This window comes from Pelodiscus sinensis, chromosome 6 (assembly GCF_049634645.1).
Source record: "Pelodiscus sinensis isolate JC-2024 chromosome 6, ASM4963464v1, whole genome shotgun sequence".
Lineage (NCBI taxonomy): Eukaryota > Metazoa > Chordata > Testudines > Trionychidae > Pelodiscus > Pelodiscus sinensis.
This window is the reverse complement of record NC_134716.1, coordinates 93,583,744-93,597,873: the sequence shown is the minus strand read 5'-3', so window position 1 is coordinate 93,597,873 and position 14,130 is coordinate 93,583,744. Positions and strand designations below refer to the sequence as shown.

At 40.7% G+C, this 14,130-nt stretch overlaps 1 protein-coding gene across 3 annotated transcripts in view; it reads right to left on the bottom strand.

Moving 5' to 3' along the window:
* The window catches only part of PDE4D (phosphodiesterase 4D), a 1,060,501-nt gene extending 1,047,736 nt beyond the window's left edge, over window positions 1-12,765 (bottom strand). For all 3 annotated transcript variants that reach the window (XM_075932865.1, XM_075932874.1, XM_075932875.1), the window contains exon 1: window positions 12,646-12,765. The gene's annotated coding sequence lies outside the window, so the exon portion shown is untranslated. The remainder of the gene's footprint in view (window positions 1-12,645) is intronic.
* Window positions 12,766-14,130: the final 1,365 nt, after the last annotated feature.

Sequence of the window (14,130 nt, the reverse complement as noted above, 5' to 3'; positions counted from 1 at the left end):
CTTTCAGACATATAATAGATTATACTCTGCGCCAGCGTTTCTCAAAGTGGTCCATGAAACTACTCTGAAAAACCTGCTACCTGGCCACTCTGGTGTGTTTATTTACTGGCTCCACAGTCGCAGAGCCTCATGGCTCCCATTGGCTGTGGTTCACCATTTGCAGCCAAGGGGAGCCATGGGAAATGGCGTAGGCCAGGCCATCACTTCCTGTGGCTCCCCTTGGCTGCTAACAGCTAACTGGAGCCAACGGGCACCGTGAGGTTCCATATCTGTGGAGCCGGAGCGGCCAGGTTTTTTTTTTTTTTAAGAGTAGTTTCATTGACCACTTTGAGAAGAAGTGCTCTGTGCAGTCCTGTCTTGTGCCAGTTTGAAGTACTGAACTAAGTTTTGGCCCATACATTCAGAAAGGACACACACAATTAACAAGATGTGTAACATAGCTACAAGGAAAGGTTAAACAAAGTCACCATATTCAGAATAGAAACTGCTAAGGAGAAACTACTCTTAGTCAGTGAGAACCAAACAAAATCATAGCAATTGTCACCAATAAATAAAAATAAATATTTGTTGAGAACAATTACAGCAGTATACCTGTATGCTATTAATAGACAATAATTGCTCTCAGATACCACCCTATCTATTGTGAAAAAGTTGATTTTTTTTAAGCAATGACCAGTCCAGAGATCTTAAACTGTAGCACAGCTGCCTAATCCAAAGGAAAACCAACATGGGAGAATGTGGAATCAGCCATCATTAATTAGAAATAATTTAGGAGCATCCATATATACTGAAATACAAAGATCTGAACTAGATAAATGACAGAATAAGTCTATAATATGTCAGACATCTTCTAACCAATTTGGATGACTTGCTATCAGGTGGCCTGATAGCACTGAGAGTAGGTAGAATTTGCTGGAAAAAAAAAAAAAATCTTGGAGCCAGTGGCGACAATATTTGCAAGCTCATGGATGACAAGAAGTTCTGGAACTTTGAAGAAATGCTAATCTATTACCCATCCCCCCTTTTTCAAAGGAAGAGCCAGGGAACCATACACTAACTTGCCAAATTTTAGTACCTGGAAAGCTACTAGCACAATTCCATACTTTGCGTATAAAACATTTAATTTGTCAGTATCTAAAGGATGAAGGGTAATGAGTAGCAGTTAGCATGAAATCATGCCAAACAACCTTGATTCCCTGCTTTGATATGGTAAATGGTTTGAAGGGTAGGGGAAATGCACTGGACATAATATACATGGACTTCTGCAAAGCTTTTGACACAGTCCCATATGACATTCCAAGAAATAAACTGGAGAAAAGCAGACTCAGCAGAACTATCATTAAGCTGATTCCAGTTCTGTGATTCTGTAAGGACCTCAAGAGGTCATCAAGTCTGGTCACTCATTCTCCCTGAGATATCAAGCACCGTCCAGATCATCCCTGATAGACGTCTGTATAACCTGCTATAAATATCTCCAGAGATGGAGACTCTACAACCACCCTATACAAAGTATTCCAGTGTTTAACCACCCTGACAGGAAGTTTTTCCTATTGTCCAACCTAAACTTCCCTTGCTGCAATTTAAGCCCATTGCTTCCTGTCCTAACATCAGAGGCCAAGGAGAACAATTTTTCCTCCCTCCTCCTTGTAACACCTTTTTAGATACTTGAAAACAGCTGTCATGTCTCCTCTCAGTCTTCTCCTTTCCAAACTAAACAAGCCCCATTCTTTCAGTCTTCCTTCATAGTTCATGTTCTCTAGACCTTTAATTATTCTTGTTGCTCTTCTCTGGACCCTCTCCAATTTCTCCACATCTTTCTTGAAATGTGGTGCCCAGAACTGGACACAGTACTCCAGTTGAGGCTTATCAGCACAGAATAGAGCTGAATGACTTCTCATATCTTGTTCACACCATTCCTCTTAATGTATCCCAGAATCATGTTTGCTTTTTTGCAATAGTGTCACGCTGTTGACTCATTTAGCTTGTGGTCCACTATGACCCCTAGATCCCTTTCTGCCATACTCCTTCCTAGACAATCACTTCCAATTCTGTATGTGTGAAACTGATTGTTCCTTCCAAAGTGGAGTACTTTGCATTTGTCCTTATTAAACTTCATCCTGTTTACCTCAGACCATTTCTCCAGGTTGTCTAGATCATTTTGAATTATGACCTTATCCTCCAAAGCACTTGCAACCCTTCCCAGCTTAGTATCATCTACAAACTTAATCTCTATGCCATCATCTAAATTATTGACGAAGATATTGAACAGAACTGGTCCCAAAACATACCCCTGCAGAACACATACCCCTTCCAGCACAATTGTGAACCATTAATAACTACTCTCTGAGAACAGTTGTCCAGCCAGTTAAGAACATAAGAATGGCCATGCTAGGTCAGCCCAACGGTCCATCTAGCCCAGTATCCTGTCTACTGACAGTAGCCAATACCAGATGCCCCACAGGGAGGGAACACAACATGTAATCCTCACGTGATCCCTCACCTGCCACCCATTTCCACACAAAAAGCACCCACCTTATAGTAACTCCATCTAGGTTAAAGCGAGGTTGCATTTCCCTAGTTTATTGATAAGAAGGTCATGCGAGACCATGTTAAATGCCTAATTAAAGTCTAGGTATACCACATCTATCTCTTTCCCCCTTATCCAAAAGGCTTGTTACCCTATCAAAGAAAGCTTTGACAGGATTTATTCTTTTCAAGTCCATGCTGGCTGTTACCTATCACCTTATTATCTTCCAGGTGTTTGCAGATGGATTCCTTAATCACTTGCTCCATTACATTCCCTGGCACAGAAGTTAACCTGACTGATCTGTAGTTTTCTGAGTTGTTCTTATTTTTATAGATGGGCACTATATTTGCCCTTTTCCAGTCTTCTGGAATCTCTCCCAACTTCCATGATTTTTCAAAGATGATAGCTAAAGGCTCAAATACCTTCTTTATCAGCTCCTTGGGTATTCTAGGATGCATTTCATCAGGCACTGGTGACTTGCAGACATCTAACTTTCCTAAGTAATTTTTAACTTGTTCTTTTATTTTAACTTCTAAACCTACTGGTTAAACAATCTATTGGTTAAACAACTACAAAGAAAGAATCAGATTGGTGGAGAGGTTTAAGTAGTGTGCCACAGGGATCTCTCTGAGACCAGAATTCTTTAACATTTTTATTCATTACCTGAATGTGGTAAAAGAGCATACTGATCACATTTGCAGATGACATGAAGCTAGAGGAATTGTCAGGACTTTAGAGTCTAAAGCTAATATTCATCCGAACCAATTTAAACTTTAGAATATTTGTGGCTTACAGGCAGTCCCCGGGTTACGTACAAGAGAGGGACTGTAGGTTTGTTCTTAAGTTGAATCTGTATGTAAGTCGGAACTGGCATCCAGATTCAGCCGCTGCTGAAACTGATCAGCAGCTGATTCCAGGAAGCCCAGGGCAGAGCAACTCTGCTCCGGGCTTCCTGGAATCAGCTGCTGATCAGTTTCAGCAGCAGCTAACTTGGGGACACCTGGGGCAGAGAAGCTCAGGTGCTGCTGGGTTGGTCCAATAGCGCGGCCGCTCCTCGGCGCTACTGGACCAACCCAGCAGCACCCCAGCTGCTCTGCCCCAGGAGTCCTGATTCAGCCACTGCTGAAACTGATCAGCAGCGGCTGAATTAGGACTCCTGGGGCAGAGCAGCTGGGGTGCTGCCGGGTTGATCCAGTAGCGCCGAGGAGCGGTGCTGTGGGACCAACTGGCAGCGCCCCACCTGCTCTACCACAGGCCCCGGGCTTTGCTCCATGTCTCCCTGGTCTGCTGGGGGGGGGGCACTAGCTGCGTTCTTCCCCCCCCCCCTCCCCAGCAGACCAGGGAGACATGGAGCAAAGCGGCGGAGGACCCGGGCCGGACCCGCGGCGCTTCCAGATCAGCTGGAAGTGGCCGCGGGTCCGGCCCCGGGTCTTCCGCCGCTTTGCTCCCCGTCTCCCTGGTCTGCTGGCTCCCCCAGCAGACCAGGGAGACGGGGAGCAGCTTTTCTCGCACCGGAGGAGGCGGGCGGCGGGACCAGGCGTCCCGCCGCTCCAGTCCTTGGGGCGAGAAAATCCCCATTCGTAACTGCGGATCCGACATAAGTCGGATCCGCATAACTCGGGGACTGCCTGTATTTCAGAATGTAGGTGTGTTGTTATTGGTTGGAACTCCTAGATTTAAGTTGTTGACACATAAGACCCAGCAATTTCAAGTCACTGGGAAAGATGATTTTCCATAACAATCAAGATATAGTTTGAAAATTAGGCACATTCATCTTTTTTGTACAACAATATATTTCCACATCAAAGAAAGTGATTTAGAAGACCACAGTATGTTATATTTTTGCAGAACAGAAAAAAAATCCTACAAAACACATATTCTGGAATAACAACACACAAAAAAGGGCCCTAAAACCTGTAGAAAGAGAACAAAAAAGCAACAGCAAAAAGGTAGCAGTGTTTCTGTTCTTTGTTTGGAAATACTTGTATACCCAATATGCATACAAAAATAAGGAACACAAGTAAAACCTTGGCTAGTTCATTTAAAGAGGAAAAAAATGTTTGCAGAAAACATTTTAAAATGTTCAACTCTGTCTCTTGCATATTTTGTTAAAAAAAGAATCTTAGGCATTTTGGAAAGTGCTTTTGCATCTGTAATCTGATACACTTGCTGCCTCATGATGAGACAAATTGAACTTCGCCTCCTCCAAAGTCTTTTCTTGACTTGTGTATTGTGTGAATACTATATCTGAAGGAGGAGACTCACTAAATTAACTACAGATTTCAAACATTTGTTGCACTCCCAAATGAAACTTAGTAGTTTGTGCAACATCCTTTACTGACATTGTCGCATGAAAAAAATCCATCACTTACAGTATTAAGATGTCTCAGAGGAGTAGCTGTGTTAGTCTGTAACTTTAAAAATAACAAGTAGTCCTGTGGCACCTTAGAGACTAACAAAATATCTATCACAAGCTGTTGTGGGCAAAACAGACTTGTGTCTGTATGTACAGTCTGTCATATTTTTCTCCTAAGTCAATGTTGCGGTTTTATTGTAAGAAGCTTATAGCTAAGACCAAATTCCTTTCATTTAAAAAATAGAAAAAGAGAAAGGATTTCTGAGTGACCTTGACTTGTTTATACAGTTCTTAAACCCTGAGACATATAGCATATTGTCAATGGACAATTTTGATGTGTAGAGAACAAATTACAGGCAATAAAAAAAAATGAAGGAGGAAGTTCAATACATTTTAAATTTAGTGCTATCCCACTATTCCTTTTGAACTATACCCATTATCAACTGGTAGAAGAATGTTTATATATTGCATTATTTCATAGCTATAAGATGACATAATAGGTTGATCATATTGCCAGGCTTACACAGTCCAATAAATGATGCAATACCAGAAGATGTTTTATTCGGGCATCAGGGACTGTATATTATTTTACAGTCCCTTATTATCAACATTAAAATAATATTCCATGGCAACAGCAACAGAAGACACTGTCAAATCCTCTATTCGCTATGCCCTGGATTTAATTCCCAGAGCTGATATGAAGTGCTAGCTGAAGCAAAGGCATGCAATAAAAGTCTTACTAAGCGGACAGTGTGTGCCTTCCTGTGATCTTGTAAACTATGTTTTTGTCAGCGGATTGTTTGAAGGACCTTCAAAAAAGTACATAAGTAAGGAAGTTGTGTGCAGTAGACGAGGGGAGTGTACTTCACAAAAGACAAACAGACCTGATTTCCTGACTTCTGCATCTATGAGGTGAACAGCAAAATTGGTGTAGGCTCACACACACCTTACACAAACATGAAAGATACTTCTACTGACTGCACAAGTCTTACTGCAGCTGCCCATGAGAAGATTGTAGCAGAAAAAAGTAGAACACAGCTGTAGCCAATATTCTACAGTATTGTAACATGTAAAAATAGAACTTTCTGCAATCAAAAATATTTACTCAAAACTTTCCAAAACACGTTGCATAATTTTCATATATATTCTCTTGCTAGAAAAGACAGTCCAGCCCACATTAGTAATTACTAGCATAGGATCAGCCCCTAAGTTTTACTCAAAGGAAAGCAATTTGGGTCCATTTATTGAAATGATTCAAATTTAAGGCTCCACGTATATGCTAATACTGTATCTAAAAAGAGATTAACTTTATTCATACAGCTTCTCCATCCAGACCAACATCAACACACAAAATATCCAGTTAGGTAATAAGATTTGAAACTTCAGCAGGCCATCCCAGTCTCCTCAGCACTTCCTACCAAATCTTACCAAGAATTTCAGAGTGGTAGCTGAGTTAGTCTGTAACTGGAAAAACTTAAACAACGAATAGTGTAGCAGTACCTTAAAGACTAAAACATGTAAATGGTATCATGACCTTTCATGGGCACAACCCACATCATCTGAAAAAGTGGGTTGTGCCCACGAAAGCTCAAGATACTATTTATATGTTTTCTTAATCTTTAAGGTGCTGCCAGATCAGTGTCTCTCAACCAGAGGAACGAGTACCTTTTGGGGTACTTGAGAGAAGTCTGGGCGGTATGTCAACACAACTGAAATTTGAAGAAAACTGATTTTTTCTTTTAAGTTTTACAGCACTTTATTATTTTTGTACTTTTTGCACCCAAAAATTTCATCACCCATCCAGCTCTGATTAAGTTGTTTAAACAAACATGTTGCAATAGTAAAAAAAAAAATTGTGTGTCTGAAATTTAGGTACTGGAGGTACTTACAATTTTTTAAAGCAGTACTTTATAAAAAAAAAAGGTTGAGAAACACAGACCTAAACTATTTGTTGTTTTTTTAAGTCTTACCGAGAGTGTGGAGAAAAATAGTTACATCTTTGCTGTAGTCTAAAAGATATGAGTTTTTTGGATTGTGAGTTCTCTGGGACCAGGACTGTCTGTGTTGGTTCCTTAGGTGCTGGAACTTGGGCTGACCATGGTGGGAGGGGGGGACCACTCCAGTTAATTGGTTAACCATCACATTTAATCGGTTAACCAATTACACAGTATTTTACATCCCTAGCTCAGATTTCTTTGGCAAATCCCTCTGTTCCTTGCATTTCAATTAGCTGAGCCACTCTATGAATCTCTCCAAGTAAATTGTGGGAGAACTTTTCTGTTCTTTGTGAGCAGACAGAGTAATTTTGGAACTTCCAATTAGTTTTAATATTTAGAGGACTGGATAGATAGCAGTACTAGTGTAAAGGATTTGAGGGTCATTGTAAATCACAAACAAAACATCAGTCAACAAAGTTGCAAAAGGCAAATGTAACTTTGGACTGCAGTAAGTGCTATATGTGAGACACAGAAGTAATTGTCCCACACTATTCAGCCTATGTTTAAGTATTATGTCCAATTCTGGGTGCAATATTTAGGAAAGATGTGGACAAGTTGGAGAGAGTCCAGAGGAGAGCAACAAAAATGAAAGGTTAAAAACTAGGCATATTCAGTCTTGAGAAGAGAGGAGGGAGACACAAAATAAAGCCTTCCAATATGTAAAAGTTTATCAAGACAATTGCGATTAATTGTTCTCAATATCAACAGAGCAGAAGACAAGAAGTAATTGGCTTAGTTTGCAGCAAAAGAGATTTAGGCTGGATAATAAAGCAAGTTCCTAACTATAAAGGATAATTAATCACTGGGATAGGCTACCTAGGGAGATTGTAAAATCTTCATCCTTGGAGGTTTTAAGAACAAGTTAGAAAAACATCTGTCAGGGATGATTTAAGTATACTTAATCCTCCTTCAGGGCAAAGGCCCCTCAAAGTCCTTCGAGGCCTACTTTTATGTGATTCTTGATGCATAGAAATGGAGCTAGCCTGCATCCACATTTCTAAGTGGCCAGGTTTGCTCTGAGGAAATAAGCAATCTCCACAGGCCTCGGGTTGCCAATTTTCTACTCGCACGAAACCAAACACTTTTGCCATGCCACCTCCCTCCTATGAGGCTCTGCCTCTTGGCCACTCCACCCACCTCTCTCGCTCACTTTCTTCACCCTCACACATTCTCTCATTTTCATTAGACTGGCTCAGGAAAGGGTGAGGGCTCTGGCAGGGGCTGTGGATTCCAGGGTGGGTCCAGAAATATGTGTGATGGCTCCAAGTAGGAATACAGACTTTGATGTGAGCTTGGGGGATGATGGGTTTGGGGCACGGGAAGATGCTTCCAGCTGGAACTGAGGGTTTTGGAGTACTCAAGGGGGATCAGAGCTGGAGGAGAGGGTTGGAGTGCAGGAGTGCATGAGGGCTCTGACTGGGGGTACAGAGACTGGGGTGAAGCTGGGAATGAGGGTAGGCGGGGAATTAGGGTTAGGGAAATGAGTTGGGGCATGGTGGTCCAGGCTCTAGGTGGTGCTTACCTCAAAGAATGGCATGTTCCCCTTCTGGCTCCTAGGCAAAAGCATGACCAGGTGGCTCTGAGCCCCTCCCCATCAATGGGCACCACCCCTGCAGCTTTGCAGCCAACGGGAGCTAGAGCCAACACTTGGGGCAGGGACAGTGTGTGGAGTCCTGTGGCTGTCCCTACACATAGGAACCAGAGAGGGAATATGTCGATGCTTCCATGAGCTGTGCAGAGCCATGACAGGAAGGGAGCCTGCCTTAGCACTGCTGGGCTGGCAAATGGACTTAGTGGTCTGGTCAACAGTGCAAACCAGAGCCAGAAGGGTCACTTTTTACTGGGTGTTCCAGTTGAAAACCAGACATCTGGCAATCCTATACTGGCCAGCAAACTCAAGTTGAGGCTACGTATGTGTAGACAGGGTATCACACAAGTCATAGCTCCATTCATAGAATCTTGGATTCTTTACAGAAAATCCCCTGCCACTAACTCCATTATTTTACATTACATGTGGGGTGCTAGTTTAAGTACCTACACTGATCACTGCATTTAAAATACTGATTTTGTTTTTAAAAGAGTTCTGCAAGGTTCAGTCTAGGCTTTCTGAATCATTCCAGTATATTACACTTGTTTCAACACATTACAGGTTTCCTCAAAATCAAAATAGCATGACCTAGAAGACAGAAATTCCACTAGCAGCTAGATTGCTGACCTACTGTGACTTGCCCAAGGTTGCACTTTACTATGATATTGTTTTCCCAACCACCCTTCATCTATCTTTGTTTATATTGTAATTGCTCCAGGGCAGGGACCATCTCTTACAGAGTCCAGCATAATGAGGCCCAGAGGTGGGTAACAGCTTGTAGGCATCAATGATATAACATATGTTATATACTAAGTAGGGCTGTCAATTGACATGCATTAACGCCTGCAATTAACACAGTCCAGGATTAACACATTCAATTTTGTAACGCATTAATTATAGGCATCAATGCTGCACTGCACCTTTGCAGTGCCGCTGCAGTGCTTCAAAGGGGTAGTGCAACGCGGGGCCTGCCAAGCTTATCCTGGGCTCTCCATGGCAGCGGAACCCGGAGTCAGCTGGGAACACTCCAGCTGACCCCAGGTTCTGGGGAAATGCTGCGCGCAGCCCGGGATCAGGTGGGGACTTCCCAGCTGACCCTGAGCTCCACTGCACCTTTGAAACACGCAGAGGCAGCATTTCAAAGGGGCAGCTGCCTCACAGCTGAGCCAGGGGATCAGCTGTGCAGTGGCCGCCTCTTAGAAACACCACCTCCATGTGTTTCAAAGGGGCAGTGGAGCCTCAGGTGAGCTGGGGACTCCCCACCTGATCCCGGGCTGCGCGCAGCATTTCCCCAGAACCTGGGGTCAGCTGGAGTGTTCCCAGCTGACTCCGGGTTCCGCTGCCATGGAGAGCCCAGGATAAGCTTGGCAGGCCCCAGCTGACTCTCGGCTCCTTGGCTGCCCCTTTGAGACACCACTTTGGGGTTTCAAAGTGGCAGCCTGATTGAGGCAGCAAAGGGGGGGGGGGGGAATCGACTAGTTGACTGACTATATGATAAGCATTTGTTTATTGGATAGTTGACTAATTGACTAGTCTTTAACATCCCTATAAGGGATCAGCTGGAGTGCCCTGCTGATCCCCGGCTCTGTGTTGTGCTGTCCCTTTGAAGCGCCGCTCCAGCGTGGAGCACTCCAGCTGACCCCCTGCTCTTAACGTGCTATCCCTTTGAGGCACCAAGGTGGCATTTCCATGGGGCAGCACAATGCAGAGCCCGGGATCAGTTGGGCACACCAGCTGATCCTGGGCTCTGTGTTGAGCTGCCCCTTTGATGCGCCACTACGGTGCTTCAAGGACCTGGGGTCAGCTGACCCCAGGTCCATGCAGCGCTGCCCCGTATAATCACTGCTGCAGCGTTTCAAAGGGGAGGTGCACCCGATTAAAATGTTTATCACACGATTAATCACGATTAAATTCTTTAATCACTTGACAGCCCCAGTACTAAGTCTCACCAATAGTATGTTCAATCAATCAAGTTCTGGTTTCTTAATGCAGAGCGGAAAGCTTCGTAGGGATGTATATACTTGGCTACAATAGAACTTGGCTACAATAGAACTTATTTTCACATTGCTCCCCAGAAACACGCCAGCTTTCCCATAGACTGATTTCTTTTACTTTTTGTGTTAAACACAAGCAAATGGTAGCCTTGCTAGTTTAATATTACTATCCAGACTGGATAATAAAAAAGCAAAGAGATAAATTATTATTGAATGGCAGAAAAGCATTACTGGTGAAACATAACTTGCAAAATGTACTGAACAACAATAGACTGAAGTCTGGACGATGAAATATCAACCAGAATTGTTTCTAAACTTCACACACAATAAACAGAAACTATGCTGACTGATTCCAGACTTCTCTTCTGCAGCCAATGGAAAGCAAATTATGATTCCTTACATAAATATTGTTCAATAACCAGTTATACTACATTGTCCCTGGAAGAACTAAATGCTAATAATTCCAGCCAAATGAATTATTTTCCCACAAAGTTTAGACATGGAACAATTGTAATATATCTGTTGGTAAGACTGCTTACTATAAATGGCCACTTACAAGGGAACAAGTGCAGGTGGTTCACTCAAAGTTTAAATAAAAGCCTTATATGTCCATTACCATGAAACTACTAGTGGTATTAAATTTACTTACGAACAGTAAGATAATGACCCATGTGTAATAGAATTGCATTCACAATATCACACCAGCATTAAATTCCATTTCATAGTGCTAACTTACATCTTATGTTTGCTTACAATGTGTCACATGCTGTAAAATGTTATAGACACATTATACCAGGATATAGTACAGTACTTACTGAATTAGCCATTTGAAGAAATACAGAAAATAATCCTGCATGCATTACAAAACTATTCAGTAAATATAAGGCCACTACCATAAAAGAAAACTTTCACCTCTTACTTTATTACATGTTCAGTATAGGAGCTAAAATTCATTTTTATAAAAATAGATTTAACCATAAAAGTTTTGGCAGAGCAAATTTTTCCTAGAGTCCTATTTTTATGTCTGAAGTGAATGCTACTTTAATAGAAGATACAGAACATTAATTCAAGAGACTTATTTCCTAACAAAAATAACTAACAGAACTTTGATATCAAGACAAAAACTTCACTATGTTCAGCACAGCCTAAAAAAGCTTTACATCTTTCATGGTCTGAAGAAAATATTGCTTGCTTCCATTAATCTGTTAGAAGGTGCATCTATAGAAAGAAAGCTAATAAACCATTTTAAGCATATACTATTCCTTAACAGAAAGTACATGCATTACAATATAACACAAGCACTTTTACACACTATAAAATGATTTTTCCAAAAAAGCAAGTGCTGACGAAAGTTTGTTAAGTGAGCTCCTTTCATAAAGTGACAGATTTGCAGCAGTAAATATAACTCTGCATTTGCTATAGAGTAGAACTTCAGTTTGGTAGTTTCCAATCAGGGAGTCACTGTGATAACTTCATCTGATTAAACTGCAAATCCAGAACACATTTCCCCCTGTGTCTTTAATTCATCGTTGAGCAGACTTGCTTTCTTTTTAATACCTAAACTCTGATGTTCTGGCATTTAGTTTGCTATATGCATGACAACCATAGATTACCCAAGTAAAATAGTTGTTTTTTTTTAAAATACTGTAACGTTTAATGTAACTCCACATTATTTTTTAAATTCTAACAGACTAGTATCTTGATTTTCTTTCAAAAAAAAACAAACAAACAAACAAACAAACAAACCCCAACTAGAGGCTGGCATGTCTGTGCATTCCTCCTAACAGTTCATCATCTGCTGCTAGCGTACTATATCCAACCCACATGAAGAGGTCTTTCCTAATGCAAATATAACATATGCCTTTGATTTGACACTAATGAGGTGCAATGTCAGCATGAAAAACCCACAAATACAGCATCCTCATACTCTAATTATAAAAACACACAGAATATGGAGAGTCCAAGCCCGGCACGCTTCTGAAAAGAATTCATCGGAAATACAGCTGTCCAGAATTTATAGCATGATGCTGGGTTAACCCTGTCAGTACACAGTTAGGTTGATAGCCTCAAGGTTATCTCACACAGTACAGTATCTCAAATGTTAATGAGCAGCAAACAGTGCAGTAATTTAAAGCATTCTTGTTTATAATATGTAATTAACTTGGAAAGTCAAAAGTACTCACAGATTCCTGGAGATGCAATTGCAAACTATTTAAGACAGGAAATTCCAAGCCAATATAACAACACATAGGAGAAAACATTCATAAAGTCAGGAACTGACAGGCCTCTGGATTACTGCAACTGTAGCAATCATGCTCATACACGCTGCACTATAATTTATGAAACTGAGCTCAAGAACCAGCCAATCAGTTAGCTCCTCATAACAAGTCTAACTGGCTCTGGAGAGCTAAAATCGCTGCAACAGAACAATAAAAATGAGCTATCCCACTCATTAATCTGCTTATCTGGGATTGCTTTTTGTCAAAGAGGGAGAAAAATGAGAGAGAAAAATCACAACTTCATTGTTTAAACTGAAGAACAAGTGACTTGTATCAACCTAATGAGATACCTGGATATAAATCTCTCACTATTTTTAGATCACACGAGTTATAGTCAAGCATGCCTCAGCTGCAAGAATCATAACATCTATTTCTGTTGGAATATTGTAAGAGTAAACAGAACCATCCTTCCAAGTACAATCAATTATTGCTTTATTGTTCTCTTGATGGTAACTTAAAAGATAATGTTGCTATTCAATGTGGTTTGACTTTTCACTAATTTATTTAAAGCAGTTTTTTTTTAAAAAAGACTGCAGGTGGCCATTCAGATTATCAAAATGCTGTGAAGAGCAAACAAGAGTCACAGAGTCCTAATATGAAGAAGTATAGGAGTTAAATCTGGAGTGAGTCTTAGCTATACTCTCAAAGTGCCTAAAAATAACACACATGCTGGAAAAAAAACAAAAAAACTTAAGAATAGTCAAGGACAGATAAGGGATAGAAACTGCATCTGTTTGTGGGAACTAGAATTTTAATAGAAAATGTATTATTTCACTCTGTTTTCATTCCAATTCAGAAAGAAATAATTTTGAAATTTCCTACAAAATTACTTCATTTTGAATCAACTGAAATGATGTTTTGATTTTGAATTTTGAATTATTAAAATAAATTTCAAAATTAACATTCATTGTAAAAAAAAAAAAAAATCAGAAATTTCCAATATGGTCAAACAAAATTTTGATCTGAATGTTTTGATTTTAACAAATACCAGCATTTTCTAAAGGAAAATCATTGTGTTCACAAATTTTCCACCAACTTTTATTAGCTATACTTTTTGTAAAATTAGAAGAAAAAGAATGGCCAAATGGCTCTGAAAGTGAGTAGCCACCAGATTTGGGCATACTATTCCGGTAATTTTCCATAAAAATCAGATATGCAGTATCACACATTTTTTGGTGTGTGCGCATAGGCCTCTTTGATTTACAATATTGTTTGGGTATTTTAGTGTTCCTCCTTCCTTCTGCCATTTCTTGCTTTGTCACTTTTTAATCATTGCAGAAGTCACTCTGGTATGCTATATACTATTTACAGTATTTACCTCCACTTTTTGCAATCATGACATTGGTATGTACCTTTTTAACTACATATTCTACAGCTTTGGAGCTTCCC